Genomic DNA, 20701 nt, shown 5'->3' with positions numbered 1-20701 from the left:
TCTTCTTCTTCATCATCATCATCATCCTCTTCTTCTTCATCATCTTCTTCATCATCATCATCATCCTCTTCATCATCATCCTCTTCTTCTTCTTCATCTTCTTCTTCTTCATCATCATCATCATCCTCTTCTTCTTCATCATCATCATCCTCTTCTTCTTCTTCATCATCATCATCATCCTCTTCTTCTTCTTCTTCATCATCATCCTCTTCTTCTTCTTCATCATCATCCTCTTCTTCTTCTTCATCCTCTTCTTCTTCTTCATCATCATCATCCTCTTCTTCTTCTTCATCATCATCCTCTTCTTCATCCTCTTCTTCTTTTTCTTCTTTTTGTCTTCCTCTTGCAGGTCACTGCTCATGTGCAGATTTTTTATCAGTAAAAAATCGGCCAATTTGCCCATCATTGCCGCGAAAATCGGCCGATCGGCAAATTCGGCCGTTTTTTTTCCAACTTTACCGAAAAAAAAAATCTGCCAAAATACCGAAAAACGGCCGAACAAATAGCCCACTAACGATCCGAAAATCGGCCGATTTTATTTCCGGACAAAAAATCGGCCAATTTTCGACCCATCTATGGCCTGCATAAGATATGGTGTGGCCCTAGGGTCAATGTGTGTTTAGAATACTTCCAAAATGCACATACAAAAACACTCCATCCAAATGCATGTTGCATTTCTATAGCATGTTAAACAGAAGAATAATGCACTTACATAATGTTAACATGCGCAAGTAAAAATAGACAAAATCCACATCCTTTTATTCTGGCTTCACATACATGCATTGTGGTGTAACACCGCACTCCTGGGCAAATCACATGCAATTTGTGCGCGTTGCAATTAGAGACAAACATTTTGCACACCTCAAATTGCACCGCATCCGGGCCAAAAATGTGCAGGACCCTTTTTCAGGGTATGCACATGTATTGTACTGTCCAAGGCATTGCACACTAACGCATTGCACACTAAAAATGTCAAATACGTTAGTGTGTACAGTGCATGAGTGTAAAATGCTTTAGTGTGTACAGTGCATGAGTGTAAAATGCTTTAGTGTGTACAGTGCATGAGTGTAAAATGCTTTAGTGCACACTGCAGTGTACAACACATTGCACACTGTAATACACTGTAATACCGTGTACACCCACACATTGTAGACTGTAATGCACTGTACACTGTCATGCAGGATGGAGCTACGCATTGCACACTGTGATACGCTGTCCACTGTCATGCAGAATCCAGCAACGCATTGCACACTGTAATACCATGTACACCAACACATTGTAGAATGTAATGCATTATACGCAGTATACATGTCCAGATATTCAAAGATTAGCCATGAAGGCCTAGCTGGTTACCTATTGGGCGACCGCAGATAGCCGAATAACGCTACACTGCATCCAGGCAGCTCTGGGAGGGTGTCATATGACATCCTGGCAGAACGCGCTCTCCGTGATTGCTGTGTCCTAAGGACACAGCTGATCACGTGATGTGGTAAAGGCCAATCACAGCGGCTTTTTACCATGTGATCAGCCATGTCCAATGACACGCTGATCACCGGGAAATGCATTTGCCGGGTCTTGGCTGCACTTTCATCACGCTGTCAGAATGTGTGGAAAGTACTGCCGAGAACCAGCAGTTATCAAAGCAGGGGTCGGCCCCGATGATCAGTGCCCACCAGTGCCACCCAACAGTTACGCCCACCTGTGGCCAGCAGTGCCACCCACCAGTGCTGCCTCATCAACGCACATCAGTGTTGCTAAATTACCAGTTTACCAAATGTTATAATATAAACAGACTTTTATTCATTATGAGCTATTTTGTGGTTTATCGAGCAAAAAGTAAAACACACAGCAGCAAGTCAATACCACCCAAAGAAAGCTCTATTTGTCTGAAAAAACTGATATAAATTTAAGATGGGTACAATGTGGCATGACCGCACAATTGTCATTCAAAGGGTAACAGTGCAGAAAGATGAAAATTGGCCAGGACAGGAAGGGGGTAGGAGTACCCAGTAGGCAAGTGGTTAATATCATTGACCCATCAATACCCAGGAGCTAATGTACAGATAAGTAGCATGTGCACCAAGTGAGATTCTGCTAGGCTCCACCCACAAAATTGCAATTACCTGTCCCTCACATGTTATAAACATGTTTGCAATGGCCACACTTACTGTACATATAAGGATCATCTCCTCAGTTGAGAACTGTGCTCTCGCCATGTCCAAATGCCAATAAGGTTATCAAAATTTTCAACCAACACAAAACCTCCAACCACTTCTCATCCACTTACACTCCCCACAACCACTTCCGGGTGCGCGCGCACGTGATGACGGACTTCCAGGATAGCCGTTCATGCTCCATGCGGACACCTGTTTGGTGCTTATTTGTTTGCAATCGCGCATTTTTATGTGCGGCTATGATAGCTTTCGCAAATGTGTGTTTCTTATTGATTTGTTTTTTTTTAACCTTGGCTAATATTTGTTGCCAAAGGACAAAAATCAACAAAGTGTGGACTATTTTATTACTGTAAATCGAATTGTAGAAAACCTGTAGCTGGCTGCACAGTGAATGTGACATTCATTAGTACATAACAATATTGTGGTGCAAGTGGGTTTTTTTTTTTGGTTTTGAAAAAGCCAGTTTGCACCCACTTGCATATTCACGCTCTTACAAGCTACATTTGAGCAGATTATATAAGTATACAAAGTAACTATTAAGGTTGTTCATATATTGAACATAAAATAAACACAAAAACATCGGTCAAATATTTATTGATCAAATATATCGTCATTTATTTGGTCAGCAGGAACAAGTAGGTACAGTCAATATCTTGGTGAGTCACAAAAATAGGATTGATGTGGCAAAAATAAAACACTCCTGCTCATAAGAGCTTACAATCTAAAGATACTTCTAGTGAACTGTGTGTGCTCAGGTTATAGCAGGAAACAAAGGGGAAGATGAATCAAGTAACATTTTCATGCACATAGGATTTACTTACACAATCAATCACTTAGTATGAAGATCCATTCACAAAAAAAAAGTCTTCAGATCAAAATATCAAGAAAACAAAGCATGTGAAAAAAAAACCCTCCCACCTCTACAAATCCCCTCCCACCTCTACAAATCCCCTACACATACATTTGTCAGCAGGTTTGTAAGAAAAATGCATTGGAGTCTAAATAAGCAAGCAAAATTAAAACAAGGGCAGATTTTAAACAAAACGATTGACATGTGTGAGGCTTTCAATGCAAAGAGAAAAAACACAATCATTGTGCAATAACACACAAACACTTTACAAGGCCAAAATTATGCAAACATTTCCAGCCCACTTCCAAACACAGCCTGGGTGGTGTCTGGGGCAATTCAGCACAAAATCTCTTCTTCCCCCAAACCACTACAAGCAAGGACTTAGTCACAAACCACCCGGCCTAGTAACAGGCCAAATCACTCCCTACTGCACGTCTTTATATAAGCTAGGTTGTATTTGGAGCGTGCCAAACAAGGCCCCACACCCAATGAAGCCACACCCACCACTGACCTTAATTTGGTCAGTGAAAGTGTTTTCACCTGATGAATCCGCTTCCTACCTGCATTAACCCTTGGTATACAGGCCCCACAAATCAGAAAGAAATATACAGTGAAATGTACGTGTGCAGCATACAACAGAACATTGAGCAGGGATGTGAAAGGGAACCCCAATTGGAACCGTTATTGCTACTATGGTCACAATTCCCTCCAGATTCTCGCATGAGTTAAGACAGTCACATGACCACATCTTGTATGCAATACTGAAAATGACAAATCGATTTGACTAGTATGGTGAATTTCCCATCAATTGGCAAAACACTCCAGAAATCAAACATCACCAAACATTACACTCTGGGCAAAGCTGATTTACAAATCATGCAACTTACAGTAAAATTGACCATTTTAATGCAATTTTCAAGACATCTGACACAGATCTCTATGCAAATTGCCCCTAAAGTAGTACATGTACTACTATAGAAATCAGTGTTTGAAACGCACCCATGTGGTCACTCTAATAGCAGACAATAGGGTGCGACTTTGCAGACGATTTACAACTTGCATGTTGTGCAAATCACATGCCAAGTCCCACTCAATGTGCACGCTATTGGAGCGTTCATATTGTTGTGGTTCAAACTTGGTTGGAGCCGCAAGTAATAATAGAGTAATGAATACACTACTTTTCATGCAATTTGCTGAGAGATCGGTGTCGATTGTCTTGCAAATTGCACTTGAAATCACCATGTACCCTAACTTTGAAATCATGCAACTTCTATGCAAGTCACATGATGTGACTGTGGTGTCAATAACACCACTTAGAAATCTGCTTTAATGTGACCGGGTAGCCCCCAGTAACATTGTTTGCGATTGCCATGCAATTGGCATTACAGGCGACTTGCAAATCGTAGACCAAGTCGCACCCTATTGGCCACTGTAGGCTCTGTTCACATCCAATTGGATTGTGAACTCGTGCAACTTCACTGTAAGTTGGGCAATTGCCGCATCAGATTAGATGTGACAGTGGTGTTAGCCCCCAGTAACATTGTGTGCAATTTGCCATGCAAAGGGCAAGTTGCTGGCCATGCCAATCGCATGACAAGTCGCATCCAGGGTGTGCAATTTCAGGTGCGATTTGTGAATTGACATGGTACCTGATATTGGATATAATGAATGTGAATGTGAGTGTATTAACATACGCCATTTGTTGCAGTGAGAGTTCAAAGGTATTTGAAGATTTTGGCCATTTATTAGCAATTTAACATCTAGACTCAAATAGAAATCGCAATGCTACACACAATTGAAAACACAACTAGTTAGTAATTCTCTAGAAAACACAGTAAAATTGGCAACTTAAACAGTAATTTTCATTTGCATATAGTGTGAACGAAGCAGGAGAATTAACAAAGGAAATAAATCTTTGAAGGCGTGCGGTCTGCTTTGCATTTGGTGGAAAAATCCATACCAGTATTTGTGACAAGTTTGATGTGTGGATTCACCAACCAAGTCTTTTCTCTCTCGCTCACTCTTCTTTGTCTCACTGGCTCGCTCTTCTCTCTCGCTCACTCTTCTGTATGTCTCTCTTTATCACTCTTCAGTATGTTTTTCTCGCTCCCTCTTCTTCATCTCACTGGCTCGCTCTTCTCTCTCTCTGTCAGCTCTTTGCTTGCCAAATCCTTCACAAAAGTGGGTTGAGTGTAAACCATCATTATCAAATCTATTAGTGCTCCAGGCTCTTATCTTACCCCATTGTATGACATTCACATAAGGTGCAGCTTTGAAGGTGTTTCAACAGACAAGGCCTCATTCTAATTCACATTTTAGGGATCACTTAGACAGAAAGCAAAGATGTTGCCAGAACATCTATTTGAAGACAGCCACACACGGAGATCATACTACTTCCTTGCCGTGGTTGGGATTCAAACCGACAACTCTAGAGTTGTGAGGCAGTAGTGCTAACCACTAATCCACGGAGCTACATTGCTAATCCAGCCTGTATTTCTGTGCTGTGAATCAATCTTAGGTCCCTGGGCAAGTTCAGTGTAACTACCAGATATCTCCAATGTGACACAAATGTTGTGCTATGTTGCCAATTCACATGTATGATGGTTCTATGTATCCCAATACAAAGGATTGCAATACTAATACAGGCGTACCTCGGTTTACCAATGCCTCAGGGAACGTCATATTTGGGGTACAAATGCCAAACCATTTCAGTTAATTGGTCTGTTTACAAATGTTTGAATAATTTGGTATGGGCATGTGGCCTGGTATGGTTCAGGAGGGGGGGAGGCGCTCGCTTGTCCCCCCCCCCCTTTCCTGACCTGCTGGGCTGCATGCTCAGATAAGTATCTGTTATGGATTTTGGGGGGTACCCCATGCTGTTTTTTATTTAATTTCAGCAAGGAGTTACCCCTTAACATCCATACGAGACCCGAAGGGCTTAGTATGGATGGGAGGGGGGACCCCACACCGGGTTTTTTACAAATTGTTTATAATTCCCTGCAATACTTTTACATCAACTGTCAGTGGGGAACTCCGCCGACAGCTGAAACATGAGCGCTGCATTGGTTTTTGCTACTAAAATGCTGCATGAGTTGATAACATAACTCATGCGGGATTGTAGGAGCGACAGCCATGTGTTAATGTTTCAACTGTCAGCGGGGTTCCCCACTGACAGCTGAATGTAAAAAAAAAAAAAAAAAAAGCGTGGGGTCCCCCCTCCCATCCATACCAAGCCCTTCGGATCTGGTATGGATATTAAGGGGGAACTCCACGCTGAAATAAAAAAAAACAGCTTGGGGATCCCCCCAAAATCCATACCAGACCCTTATCCGAGCATGCAGCCCGGCAGGTCAGGAAAGGGGGGGGCGAGCGAGCGCCCCCCTCCTGAACTATACCAGGCCACCTGCCCTCAACATGGGGGGGTGCATTGGGGAAGGGGGGCTCCCCCCCAAAGCACCTTGTCCCCATGTTAATGGGGACAAGGGCCTCTTCCGTTATTGGGATAATTGGTCAGCCATTTTTTGGGATTTTAGCATATTTTGTTTACCAGTAAAGTTGAAAATTTTTTGTTCCAAATTTACTGATAAAAAAAATGTGCCAAAATCCCGAAAAACAGCTGACCAATTAACCCACTAACGGCCCGAAAATCGTTCGATTTTCTTTTCGGCAGAAAAATCGGCCGATTTTAGACCCATCTATGGCCTGCTTTACATGGGTCTAAAATCGTCCGCAAAAAAAATCGGCTGATTTTCAGCCCGTTAGTGGGTTAATTGGTCAGCCATTTTTGGGGATTTTGCAACTTTTTTTAATTGGTAAATTTGGATAAAAATTGGCCGATTTTGCAGATCGGCCGATTTTAGCTGCAATGATCGGCAAATTGGCTGATCTTTTAACAGATAAATAATCTGCACATGAGCCATGACCTGCAAGAAAAAGAATAAAAAAAAAGAATAAGGAAAAGAAAAATGCAGGCCTTAGATGGGGCGAAAACTGACCGTTTTAAAAAAAAAAAATCGGTTGTTCAATGGGCCGACGTTACCACCAATGGCAAAAAAATTATTCGATTTTTGCCCCATCTACGGCCTGCAAATATAATAGCGAAGTAATTACTTCTGTCCCTGCAGAGAGCTGCGCTATTATATTTGACATTAAAAAGTATAAAGGTTGCAACATTGTATCTATTTGTATCCGAATAAAAACATCTATATCCGGAATGGATACAAATGGATACAATGTTGCAGTCTCTATACTTTTTAATGTCAAATATAATAGCGGAGCTCTCTGCAGGGACAGAAGGAATGTTTCAGCTGTCATCGGGGTTTCCCACTGACAGCTGAATTTTAAATTATTTCCGTGAATTAAATAAATAATAAAAAAAACAGCGTGGGTCCCCCCTCTCATCCTTACCAAGCCCTTCAGGTCTGGTATGGGTATTAAGGGGGAACTCCACGCTGAAATTTAAAAAAAAAACAGCGTGGGTCCCCCTCAATATCCATACCAGACCCTTATCCGAGCATGCAGCCCGGCAGGTCAGGAAAGGGGGGGGACGAGCGAGCGCCCCCCCCCTCCTGAACCATACCAGGCCACATGCCCTCAACATGGGGGGGTGCTTTGGGGCAGGGGGGGCTCCCCCCCCAAAGCACCTTGTCCCCATGTTGATGAGGACAAGGGCCTCTTCCCCACAACCCTGGCCGGTGGTTGTGGGGGTCTGCGGGCGGGGGGCTTATCAGAATCTGGAAGCCCCCTTTAACAAGGGGGCCCCCAGATCCCGGCCCCCCCCCTACGTGAACGAGTCTGCGGTACATGGTCCCGCAGACTCCTTCACAAAAAAACTAAGTGTGGTGTAAAAAAAACACAGTACAGGGTCTTTGACAAGTCCTTTATTAAAACAATGTCCCCCGAAGTAGATCCAACGTCAATCACGGCGGCGGCGGCAGGGACCCGAAAAAAGAAAAAAAAAAAAGGTTCCGCTCCCGTCGGAGGCTCCCAGCCTTGTGAAGAAGAGGCTAGCTGACAGTTCTTATATAGGTATGGGGCGGGGCCAGCCGGGCACATCATCCCCGCCCCTTACCTATTTGAGAAATGTCACCCTGTCTCTCCGCTGAGGCTAACTAGCTGAATGCAGGAGACAGTCTGACATTTCTTATATAGCTATGGGGCGGGGCCAGCCAGGAACAGCAAGCATGTGACATGGGGCGGGTCACTCGGATGATGTCCCCGGCTGGCCCCGCCCCATAGCTATATAAGAAATGTCAGACTGTCTCCTGCATTCAGCTAGTTAGCCTCAGCGGAGAGACAGGGTGACATTTCTCAAATAGGTAAGGGGCGGGGATGATGTGCCCGGCTGGCCCCGCCCCATACCTATATAAGAACTGTCAGCTAGCCTCTTCTTCACATGGCTGGAAGCCTCCGACGGGAGCGGAACCTTTTTTTTTTTTTCTTTTTTCGGGTCCCTGCCGCCGCCGCCGTGATTGACGTTGGATCTACTTCGGGGGACATTGTTTTAATAAAGGACTTGTCAAAGACCCTGTACTGTGTTTTTTTTACACCACACTTTTTTTTTTTGTGAAGGAGTCTGCGGGAGCATCTACCGCAGACTCGTTCACGTAGGGGGGGGGGCCGGGATCTGGGGGCCCCCTTGTTAAAGGGGGCTTCCAGATTCTGATAAGCCCCCCGCCCGCAGACCCCCACAACCACCGGCCAGGGTTGTGGGGAAGAGGCCCTTGTCCTCATCAACATGGGGACAAGGTGCTTTGGGGGGGGGAGCCCCCCTGCCTCAAAGCACCCCCCCATGTTGAGGGCATGTGGCCTGGTATGGTTCAGGAGGGGGGGGGGCGCTCGCTCGTCCCCCCCCTTTCCTGACCTGCCGGGCTGCATGCTCGGATAAGGGTCTGGTATGGATATTGAGGGGGACCCACGCTGTTTTTTTTTTTAAATTTCAGCGTGGAGTTCCCACTTAATATCCATACCAGACCTGAAGGGCTTGGTATGGATGAGAGGGGGGACCCACGCTGTTTTTTTTTTTTTTTTTTTTATTGTGGACCTTTATTTTTACATTCAGCTGTCAAAATATATATTATCTAGACCTTTGAAATAAGTAAAATCATTACAGAAATAATTATAAAGGATAAGAAACAAAAATAGAATCACTAGAACTAAGGAAATCTAGTTAGATTACATGAAGATATGCCGAGTGCTGTTTATTAAACACAATAGTCGCGAGCTCTCAGAGGAATCCACAATCAGATTCACTATTAGTCAGTGGCTAAAAAGCAAACGCCCATGGCAGAAGTCTAAAATGTGTTCTGCACATGCTCAGTTGTATCTGCCAAAGACACTGCACGGGCTTCTAGATTTTTACTGTGTCGATTTCCTTGAAAAAAACGATTTTTAACACATTTTTAATTTTTTTGGAAATAGCAGATATTGTTTAAAGTGAAGTCCTGATATTTGGCAAAGCAAATTTCTAAGTGAACATGTCTCTACAGTGATTTTTCATGGTTTTAGACTTGCTTCTTAGCAAGTCTGTTTTGTGAGTCTGATTTCGGGCGTGTGTCTCTTTGTGAATTAGATTGGGCATCTGCTTATGGGCTCTGCTCAATAGTGAATTAGGTTGCAGGGTAAAAAATGACGGACGCCCATGAAAATTGGGCTTAAGCCCATAAATATGCGCCCACGCCCAATAGTGAATCAGGGCCTCAGTGTCTGCTAGCAATTCATGTAAATGCTGGAACCATGATCTTAAGGTGCAGCTTACCAACTTAGAATGGGAAACCATTTGTACCTACATACACAAGGGCTCCATGAATGCCACTATCCAGGAAAGCAGATACAAAATACTAACCAGGTGGTAAAGAAATCTTTTTAAACAAATTCTATCCACAACCCTCTGATAAATGTTGGAGATGTGAGGAAGATTAAGGGATGATGCTTCATGTGTGTTGGGCGTTCTCCAAGATTAATTGATTCTGGAAGACGGTGCATGAAATAATCCTAGAAGACACCTCTGATTACATAATTTTTTCCCCTGCCCAATGCCTTCTTCATTACACCTCCATTCCTAAGAAACGCTACCTCAAGTCTTTATCAATGTTCATGATAAATGCTGCCAGGCAATGCATTCCCTGCCAGCTAAAGTTCTGACGATAGTGGAATGGTTTCACAGAATGGATAAAATGGAAGAAATGTAGGAATTTGTTAGTATTTGTTCTATACAGTATATATATATATATATATTCTTTTTGTTTGTTTGTTTCCTACCTGCAATGCAAGGCTGCCTCTTATGTATCCATATGCCCTTTTTTGGTCTGGTCTCAGCCTTCACATAACTAAACCTGAACCTATTTCTTTATACAGTACTAAAGTTGCCCTCTTTTTTTCTCTTTATAATAAATCTATTATTCATCTGCTTGATATTTCTTATGTTATAAAAGCTTCCCATGTACACACTAAGTCAAGATTCTTATAATCAAAATGAATACGGTATCCCAAAATATGAATAAATAACCAATATATAACTAATACCCTATAGCATATAAGTCTACCTTTCACCCTTGAAAGTGAAATCAATTTTCATACCTCAATATGCTCAAACCCTATATACAAATCAAAATTGTGAAAATATAAATGATGATTGTGAAAAATAAAATCTCAAAAATTGTAAATAAAAGTCTCCAAAAACTCCCAAAATTATGCGATCCTGTCCGAAGATAAAGTCACACACCAAAAAGAAATTCCAATGATGAGAATCCCAATCCTCAATGGGGGGCCTTCCAAATGACTCCAAACATCACAGTGAACCTCAAAAAAAGAAATAACTATATAGTGTATTACCCTTATATAAAAAAATCAATAGTGAACACTAAAAATCAAAATAACCATATGTGCCACTTCACATCAATCGTGACCATATAGGTGACAAAGTGAAATCTGTGTGATAAACGTGATAGTGAATCACTCTTGTGACCAAAGTAATCCAAGTGCCACAAACAATGTACACTTCTACAGTGTAAAGAATGAATATCCTTACCAAATGGCAAAAAAACACGCTTTAATACCACCATGGGTATAGTAAATCCAAGGAAAACTTTCCCAGCCTGGATATTAATCTTTTAAGATGTCCTCATAGCCTCATAGATAAACTCCTAGGTGTCATCAGGACTTTAAGCAGGAGTACTCATTAGTATTCATAGTACCCATGCTCCATCGATATGCATAATATATGGAAAGGATATATAGTGTAATTCCGTATAATATCAATCAAATAATACTTTAATAATTGCTCTTACATTAAAACACACTTAAAATCGCCATATTCCAATAACCCAAACCTCTGTAGTGTCCGAGCAGCTTCCAGAAAACCTTTGGTTGGGATTTCCACTTTCCAAAATGGGCGATCCGCCACTTCCGTTTCCTCCGATTTCATTTGACGTCACTTCCCTTGACGCGTTTCGTCACATCCAGGGACTTAATCATAAGGGGTGTGTTCATCAGACTGACCAGTCATCTTTATACCCCTCCTCTCCATGACGCCAAATTCACGGCCGCCATATTACAGCAGGGAAAGTGCCAGCACTATTATGCATACGTGATCTTACTAAATACCGGCTAAAAAATCACCTCATCCTCACGGTATGCGTACACATATCATGGTGCCCTCCTATACAACAATACCTCTCTATTCAATAGCACCGTGACCAAGGACGCCATATTGGAGCAGGGAATAGTGCAAACCATGTAAACAATGTTATGTATTATTAGTATATATCCTTACACATAAATACTACCCTGATCACTCTATGAGTTAAATAACCTATGGCTTATTAATTTACTTAAAATGACATATTAAATTATAATTGCAATACTAATTAAAATATAATCCTAGTATATATATATTAGATAATTAATAATATCATCTAAATCTTATTAATATCTATTCTGATCTTATTCACTCAAGATGATAAATAATAAATATATAAAATCATTATCGGATTATAACCATTAAGTATAAAATAAAAACCTTACAATTAATTAAATAATCTAAAATAAATAAAATAATATCATATTAATTATTAAATATACTAATAAAATTGACCAAAAATTCCATAGATATATATCACCTTAATATTCATATTAAATTCATATCCGAAATCAGTTCTAAATTATTATTAAATAATCAAACAATTAAATACCCCTTATATTCCTTAATTAATTACTCAATTTATATTTTCACAATTTTGATTTGTATATAGGGTTTGAGCATATTGAGGTATGATAAGTCAAGATTCTTGTTAACATGTTCTAGTGTGAAAATTCTGCAGCAGACTTCTTTGTTACACCTGCATAAGTCATTTTCAAGACCATGACAATGTATACATTGCTTTGTATTTTGCCCTTTTCAATAAAACCTTTATGAAGCAACAAAAAAAAAGAAGAAGAAAGGCATTTCACCAATATACTGTAAGAAATTTGTAGCTGATATGATTCTTCCTGAAGAAGAAACACACTTCTCAGTACTTAATCACCCAAAATATTTCATAGGAACTAAAACCAATATTACTTTAGCACTTTTTTTTGCTTCAAAAAAATGAAGGCTATGTTTATACATAATACATTGATTTTTGATCCTCATCATACTTATAAAGACCCAGAAAACAGATTTTGAATTCTCCAGGGCTATGTAGTTGGTTGTACTCTTACAGTAGTGAGTGCTAATACCTTTAACAAAGCACAATTTTTTTTTTCATTTTACAGATTGCTACCACTCACCCCATTTAAATGTAGGTGGCAACCTTTCAACTGATAGATACCTGGAGTACCCATAACAGAGGAGCAAATTAATTCATCCATTTTTCACACCCTCATGAAAGTAATGCCCAACTAGATTACATTTTCTGCACTCCCTTACTACTGGCTAATTCCCCTATTAATGTATTTACGTATTTATGTCTATGGTCTGACCATCATATTACTTCCTTAATGATTCCATACAGACTCTATCACACTTCAAGAAACATCTAAAATTTTGGATGAATATTTTACTGTGAATACTCTCAGTTTGGAGAGCACATGCTCAGGGGTCACTTTGTTAGTTTTGCAGCTGCAAAGAATAAAGAACTTACAGCCTCAAAAAGTTCTTTGGCAAAAGAGCATGATTAGCTTTATAAGGCCTATATTCAAAATCACTCTTCAGCTATTCAGACCCTCAACAACAAATTACAAAAATTGAAATAGCTTTAAAATGGTCTAAATCAAATTTTTTCTTGCATGGTGACTAACTACTTCTATGCTCACTCGCAAACTGAGTCACTCCCTAAAATTGTCTTATACATACAAGTTCTATAACTATATAAGACAATCTTGATGATGTTTAGAACTTTTTTTAAAAAATCTACAGTCTTAACCTACAGCACCAGTTATAATAGCTGCTCTTACTTGGCTAGATAACATTTCCCTTCCAACACACAAACTGCAGCATCCCATTAATGCTCCCTGTTCTGCCACAGAAATTCTAGGTATCACTGAATTTTTTAAATCATCCGTAGCTCCATACCTCATTCTATCTTAAAAAATGCTCCTATTTTACGTCTCAAATTTGCTAAGTTTTTTAGTCATATCTTTAAGGGCCATTATTTCTTCAATGAAATATTACTAGGAAATATATCTTTATTCCCTAAACCAGAGGTCTCCAAACTTTCAAAATTAAGGGCCAGGTTACTGTCCTTCAAACTTTAGAGGGGCCGGACCATGATCATCGGGAGTAAAAAATATCCTAGCATCAGTGGGAGTAAAAAATACCCCATCTTTGGTGTCAATTAGAGGAATTATGCCCCATCGTTGATCTCATTGAGAGGAATTTCTCCCCATTGTTGGTATTATTCTGAGGAATTGTGCCCCATCGTTGGTTTGATTAAGAGGAGTTGTACCCTATTGCTGGTCTCATTGGGAGGAATTGGGCCCCATCTTTGGTGTCAGTGGATAAAACAGGGCCTTGAGGGCCAGCTAAAAGCAAGCAAAGGGCCACATCCGGCCTCCGGGCTGCAGTTTGGAGACCACTGTCCTAAACCAAAGACCACACTTTATCCCAAAATAACCATCCTATCTTTGTTTTTAATAACACCCTTAACAATTTTGGTAGACTCTTAGCAGATAGGCTTGCTACTATTATACCATCTATAGAGTCACACAATCATTTATTTTTTATTTATCCCATCTATGCAAATTATAAACAATATTTACCTAGATGGGAAATATTACCAATATTATACAAGATTTTAACTTACATTCCAAAAACTGGCAACTACTGAGTTTAGACATACATAAGGTAATTGATAGGATCACTTGGCTATATTTGAAAAATCTTTTAGCCAAATATGGTTTTAAATACAAATTCAGAAATGGCTTTCAGACCTTATATTATTATCCTAAATTCAGTATTTGACTTACTGGCTGTAATTACATTTTTTTTTTATCTTTGAAAGGGGCATCTCCGAAGGAAGCCTGCTTTCCTGATTTCTTTTTGCACTTGCCTTAGAGCCCTTAGCCATTGCCATTAGGAATAATGCCAATATCAAATATTATATCAAAGTGAAGGCTGAGCTTAAGCTTAGGATGCAAATGTTTTTGTCACAGCCAGGGGTGGACTGACAACTCATGGGGCCCCTGGACAATAGGGGATCATGGGGCCCCTGTGTCCTTGCCCAAAACTCAAAAAAGCCTATGAAAAAAGGTACCAGGGGCATCTCATGGGACCTCTACTGACCCAGCGACTGCACAGACACAGACACTCATCCTAATTTTACAGCTATGTGGGTGTAGGTTAGTATCCCTGAATGCAGATAGTGTGTGTTCAGGGCACTCAACCACATCCCCATGTCTGTCAAATTGGGACAAGCAGCTGTGTAAATGCAGCTGATGTGTTACCATAGACATGAATAGGCTGCTGAACGCAGAACCTGGTGGTTCCAGCTGCTATAGGACACGACCCAATCACTGACTACGAGGGTAGCACCCATGTAAATGAGACCTAACAGAAAGTGAGAAAATAAGAGAAGTTCATTGTTAAGGTTTATGTATACTTCACTTGCTAGGGGTAGTAATTGATCACTAAACAAAAGAAATGAGTGGCTCCTTATGGCATAAGCTACACACGTGGCACAAAATTGCACATCTCAAACTTGTACAATGCTTCAGTCATGTGATGTTGATCTCTACAAGATAATAACCTCATACTTCCTTATACTCACATTCATACCTGACTTCACCTTATTCAGTTCATTTCTCTCTGATACAGATTTGAATGCATTGTTTACCTCCATTGGCCTCTGATATTTCACTGTGAAATGATCACATCATATCTGCTTTAGTAGATGGAAAGTTTGCTTCACTTTTCTTTACAAAACATTTACAGCCCACACACTAACTTTTGCTTTCTTTTCATAGTCATTTGTGAAAGATTATATGATCTCTATTACAAGACTGCTGCTGGGACTGGACACCACGCCGGGGTCTGGATTTCTTTGTTCTGTAAGTTCAAAATTACATGGCTAAAAGGCTATTATAGGATTATCTTCTGTGACTTGGAAAGAAAGAAACAACAGGTTGTCTTTTGTGAGCTCTAAATCCTCAGACTTTTGTACCATATAGTGTGGCTGAAAGAAAATGCAGAGGAAAGAACGTTTCTTAAATTGTACTACGTTTATAGAAATCAGTATGGAAAAAAAGGCTTTCTTACCCTGAATGAGAAACTAAATGTATTGTTGCAGATAAACGTTGGCAAATATATTCCGGGATAATTAATATTTTCATGCATTTACATTAATTAAAGAAGAATTCCAGGTACGGATATTTGTACGTATTGATCTAGCTTGGACTGATGTAACTTTGCATATACCATACCTATAGGATCCCTCCAGAAGCTGGAAATCACTGTAGGGGACACCACTACTCTGGTGATCTCCACTTGTTTCCAGGTCCCATGCCAAGTGGCTGCCCTGTTGCTTTGTGACACTGGAGGTTGCCCACTCAGCACGGACAACATTCAGAGATCGCTTTGCATTTTCGTAGGGACTGTAAAGCATTGTCTGTTTGGACGGTGTGAATAGTCGTGGAGATTATTTCAGGCTGTCCACTTTGTCCAATCAGAAAATGTTTTACATTCATTGACAAATGCAAAATATTCTCTGAATGGCACTAATGCCAAGCTGGACCAATATAATTATGTCAAAATACTCGTACCTGGATTTCTTCTTTAATGTTTGAATCTTTTTTTATTCTGGTTTTCTCTCTTTTAGACATTAAGAACATACAGTATATGCATGTAACATTCTGTGAGTTCATGCAGTGTGCTAAGCATTCCATCAAGCCTATTGTTATACAGTATATCTTCCACTGACTAGGGGAGTGCTAGGTTTACTTTGCCCATCCATTGTAACTCCATTGTTATTTCTTGTTGATACTGCCCTCTCTCCTGATTCTAATAACAAACATGAGCTATGTCTCTAGACTTTTGATGTGCAAACTGAGAGCTGAATTGCCCATTGAGATCCCAAAATATGTTTGTGATTTGCAGAACAGATCAAAACACACTTGGGGGTTCCAGATTGATTTAAAACTCATGGCATGGGTTGGTCAGAGTCCAAGGACTTTTGTATGGCAAACGTCTAAAAGTCTACCACCAGAGAGTCTTTAAGTTGAAAAGAATGATTGTATGCAGTGGGGGTGAAAGTTATGCCCATCCTTAGTATTAGAGCTGCTGGGGTTCCTCCTTAGTTGTGGCTTTTTTTTTTATACAGTATCTGCTGTAGTAGAGTGGTAGCACAGTATGTGACTAAAGTCTTATCATACCCCCTCCTTCTTTTAAAGCATATCTATACCCACAAATAAAAATGTATTTTATTTATTGAAGCTTACCAAACTCAAATGTTGTGGTTGCATTAGTTTTCAGCTTTTTTTCCTTTATGTTCACTTGGTGACCTGGCCAGTAACACATTCCTTGTCTTAGGCAGGCCATAGATGGGCCGTTTATCAGCTGAATTGTAGGCCGATAAACGAAAAATCGGTCGCGCCGTTGCCGCCACCATCATCCACGAAAAACGGCTGGTTTTCGTGGTTTTTCCAGCACGACCGATAAGAGTAAACGAGACGATCCACGAAAAACGGCTGACGGGCGGGCCCCACTAATGGCGTGAATATCGGCCGATTTTTCGATCTGTCTTTGGCCTGCATTAGGGTGGCTCCTTTATCTTTGGAGGAACAATAAAAACACTCATGGGCAGATTGTCTGGAGAGGGTAGTGATAAATGTACTAGTAGATTTATATTTACTTTACATAAGTGACTAACAAATTAAAGCAAAAGTTCAGCTGACATATTTTAAGCAGTTACAGTAACAGTTTTTTTTTCCCTTTTTTGGTATAACATTTTTATACCATTAACACATCAGTGTTAAATGGTTTGCCCCAAAGAAAGTTAAAATTAACAGCAGGATCAACAGGTACAAAAAAAAAGGAAAAACAAATTTATATTGGGGATTTAGAAAGGAATGACTGCTGTGTTAATACTATTGACAGCCTGCATCATAAATGTCATTTTTAATTTTGCTTTTAGTACAACTTGACATTGCAGAACAGCATTGGTAACTTACTCAACAGCTATATTGCAGAAAAGCAATCTTCCTATAGATTCTGACTTCTGTACTTGGTAGGTACTAGGGATGAGCTTTGGGTTGACCATGAATTTACCCCAAACCCATTCTATTTGCTGAACAGGCACACTAAATAGCCAGAACTGGCCAATTCACCTGCCCACCTGAACCTCTGGCTGCTGCAGCCAGAAGTCATTCAGTTAGTGGCGTAATCATTACAACCACTAAGAGACCAGCTTCTGCTCACTGACTTGTTTTACAATGTACCCAACCATGCAAGGATCTCAGGAACATCAATGACCATGTGTGGTAATGACCATATAGATTACATTACGTCAGTCAGCATCCACAACCTGTCATTTGTGACAAGAGTATTGGCAGGTGAGGATAATTGCGGAATGGACTGTTGTGTCCACATGACATTGTTCATAGTGATTGACATGGGATTTTTTTTCTTTTTGTGAATCGGTCACAAGGTACACATTACTCATTTACATAGAGTGGGAAATATCTGAAGGCCTGCTTGTTTTTAAAGGGGCTTCCAGATTCTGGCATGTCCCTAAAACAGACCTCCACACCCACTGGGCCAGGGATGCGGGGATTAGATCCTTGTTCTCAACAACATGGGGACAAGATGCTATGCCCGGAGCAAAAAAAAAAAAAAATGTGTGTATTTTTAATGTTGCCCCTTATAAAAATTTTTGCATGTGTACATTGCCATGTCCTGCTGCCTAAGTCTGTTTTTTTTTTTCCAAAAACCTGCAAACTCATCTTGAGAAAGGCCAGAAAAATTGTGCTAGCGTTAACCCCTGTCAAAGTGTCAAAATAATTTTTGTCAGCTAGGGTTGTCTTCCAGAGAGTGTAAAGGGACTCCAGGGTGCTTGTCTAATTCAGAGAAAACTTTCTCTTTTTCAGTTTTCTTGTTTACAATTTTTATTGAGTTCAAAACAAAATCAGAAATACAACAATGCCACAACAATGCCAACTGAAACAGTAACAAACTGGCATTAGGTAGCATTTTATCAAAGAAAACAAATTGGCAAACCAAATGTTCTATACTCTATTGCACAGTACAAAACATACTACATAGTCAAAAAACCCAATAAAGGTAATCCTCCAAGGCAATAAAAAGTAGTAATGTCTAATAAACAAATGAAGTATCCAGTTATGTGACAATTTTTGTAGATGGTTTAGTAAAATGTACATATCGGGACCAATATTCTCACTTCTTTTAACGATTTGCCCTCCTGAGGATTTACCACCATTCCTGACCAAGCCATTTTTTGCGATACATTGCTGTGTTACTTTAATTGACAATTGCGTGGTCATGCAACGCTGCACTCAAAATAAACTGACATCCTTTTTCCCCACAAATAGAGTTTTCTTTCAGTGGTACTTGATCACCTGTGCATTTTTAATTTTTGTGCTATAAACAAAAAAAGCCTGCCAATTTTGAGAAAAAACAATATTTTTGACTTTTTGCTATTAAACATGTCTAGTTAAAAATTGTAAAAATCTAATTTTGTCATAAATTTAGGCCAAATGTCTTTCCTAAAAAAATCCTAATACGTGTAAATTAATTGGTTTACATGAAATTTATAGTGTTTACAAATGGTGGTATATATATACTGGATTTTTTTTTCACTAGTAATGGCGGCGACCAGCGACTTACAGCTGGACTGCGGGACTGCGGCGGGCATTATGACACAGGGGGGAACTGACTTGGTGTCACTGACATCCCCAGTGACACCAATACAGTGATCAGTGATAATAAAAAGCACTGGCACTGTACTGGGCAGGAAGGGGTTAACATGTGGGGAGATCAAGGGGTTAACTGTGTGTTGTGTGCTGTTTCACTGTGTTGTGTATGTGCTTTCCACTGTAAGCACACTGCTTTGTATGACTCTGCTATGCACCGATCACTGCACGGGACTTCTGTGTAAGGTTCCGATCATGTGATCACTGATTGGCCAATCAGTGATCACATGAATTGTAGTAAGCAAAATGTCACTTGCTGACTACTAGTGAAATCTGTGAATGATCACAGAGGTCACATGGTACAAGGCTATTCACAACAGCCTTGTACCATGTGACAAGCTGTGACCAATCACAACTCTCACAGTATTTCTCAATGGCTGCAAGAATGCAGCCAGAGAGAAGGAGAAATGATTGCTTTTACAGCCTTTATGGGTGTAAAAGCAATCAGAGTAAAACGAAAACAAAAAATCTTCATCACCCCCCCACAAGTAGTACAGTGTCACTATGGTTACACGGTACTGCTAGGGTAACAGTATGTAAAAAAACCCCATAAATAATAATATAAAAAAATAAAATGTAAAAAAATGTTTTTGAAAAATTATAATTTTTGATTATAAATAATTTGGGTTATTTTTTTTCAAAATGTTTGGAATTTTTCATTTATATAGCAAAAACATAAAAATCCCAGTGGTGAATAAATACCACCAAAATAAAGTTTTATCTGTCTCAAAAAAATGCTAAAAAATTCATATGGGTACAGTGTTGCATGACCACGCAATTGTCATTCAAAATGTGATAGCACTGAAAGCTGAAAATTGGCCTGGACAGGAAGGGGGTAAAAGTGTCAAAATCTTGCAAACATACAGCTTGTTAATAAAACATATGTACATATATACAAAAAAATAAAATAAAACTGAATATTTATATATAAATAAACAAAACCAAACAAGCTTACATCAGAAAAGAAAATGGCTTTTTTTCTAAAAATAACATAAATAGAACTATATACAAAGAAAAATGTTATTATCTGAAAACTACTAAATTATGCAAGACACAACCATACCTCCACCTAAACACTCCCTCAGGCTAAGAAATGATAAACATTTATCCCAATGCATGCAGTCTTTTTTTTAAAAATAAATCTGATCTTAGGGGACATGAAAGGACAGAAAGAGAAGCCACACCCCCAGAGACTGACAGACAGCAGTTACAGGTACCTGACATTCCTCCACACCTTTGTCCAGGATCCCGGCTGCCACCTGTCCTTCTCAAGACC

General features: G+C 39.9%; 1 pseudogene; it reads left to right on the top strand.

Annotated features, from left to right (window-relative positions):
• LOC149457497 (potassium channel subfamily T member 2-like) overlaps nt 1–20701 on the top strand; it is a 1031266-nt pseudogene that overhangs the window by 721989 nt on the left and 288576 nt on the right.

This window comes from Staurois parvus, unplaced genomic scaffold (genome assembly GCF_062004578.1).
Source record: "Staurois parvus isolate SC_StPar_1 unplaced genomic scaffold, SC_StPar_1.0 ptg000318l, whole genome shotgun sequence".
Taxonomy (NCBI): Eukaryota; Metazoa; Chordata; class Amphibia; order Anura; family Ranidae; genus Staurois; species Staurois parvus.
Note: the sequence above shows the minus strand (reverse complement) of the source record. Positions and strands in the feature narration are given on the sequence as shown.